This window comes from Protobothrops mucrosquamatus, unplaced genomic scaffold (genome assembly GCF_001527695.2).
Source record: "Protobothrops mucrosquamatus isolate PMUCROS unplaced genomic scaffold, P.Mucros_1.0 scaffold_177, whole genome shotgun sequence".
NCBI classification, from domain to species: Eukaryota; Metazoa; Chordata; class Lepidosauria; order Squamata; family Viperidae; genus Protobothrops; species Protobothrops mucrosquamatus.
The window spans coordinates 3,851,637-3,852,685 of record NW_015386253.1 but is presented as its reverse complement, the minus strand read 5'-3'; positions in this window follow the sequence as shown (position 1 = coordinate 3,852,685).

Genomic DNA, 1,049 nt, shown 5'->3' with positions numbered 1-1,049 from the left:
TGTTTGGTAGGAGGCGGTCTTGCAAATACCTAGGTCCATTGCCATGGAGCGCTTTAAAAGTTGTTACTAACACCTTGAAGCGCACCCGGAAGGCCACCGGCAGCCAGTGCAGCTCGCGCAGGAGAGGTGTTACATGGGAGCATCTAGAGGCCCCCAAAATCCCCCGCGCAGCCGTATTCTGAACTAGCTGGAGCCTCCGCGTGCACCTCAAGGGGAGCCCCATGTAGAGAGCATTGCAATAGTCCAGGCGGGAAATAACAAGGGCTTGAGTGACTGTGCGTAGGGCGTCCCGATCCAGAAAGGGGCGCAACTGGCGTATCAGGCGAGTCTGATGAAAAGCCCCCCTGGCCACGGCCGTCACTTGATCGTCTAAAGACAGCCGAGCATCCAGGAGGATGCCCAGGTTGCAGGCCCTCTCCGTGGGGGCTGACTCACCCCCGATAGCCAGAGATGGAACCAACTGGCTATGACGTGATGCCGGAAATCACAGCCACTCGGTCTTGGACGGGTTGAGATGAAGCCTGTTCCTCCCCATCCAGACTCGCACGGCCTCCAGGCACTGGGACATCACTTCCGCGGCATCGTTGGGGTGGTCCGGGGTGGAGATGTACAGCTGGGTGTCATCTGCGTACTGATGAAACTCCACCCCGAAACCACGGATGATCTCACCCAGTGGCTTCAGTAGAAGACCTTGCTGGGACGGAGGACGTGGTTGGGGCTTGGGGAGCGGCTTCCTAAATGGATTAATCGACAACTCCACGAGGACTATTTTCTCCCCCCCGTTTTTGGGTTCCCTGCAGCCGGACTCATCGCTTTGCCCGGAATGTATTCCAGGACAGATCTGCTGGTCCTGCGCGACTCCCCCCTCGCGCAGGCCTGGCCCAGTACCATCTCAAGGGCCTGCCTCGATGAAGGGGTGTGGAGCCCCGAGAGGTGGTATGCAGCAGATAGGAAAAAAACGAAATTGAGGGCTTTTTTAGAGGGGTGTTTTAATAAATTTTTAGGGGGTATGGGGGTGGTTAAGGGAGGCAGGGGGGATGTCTCCCTGA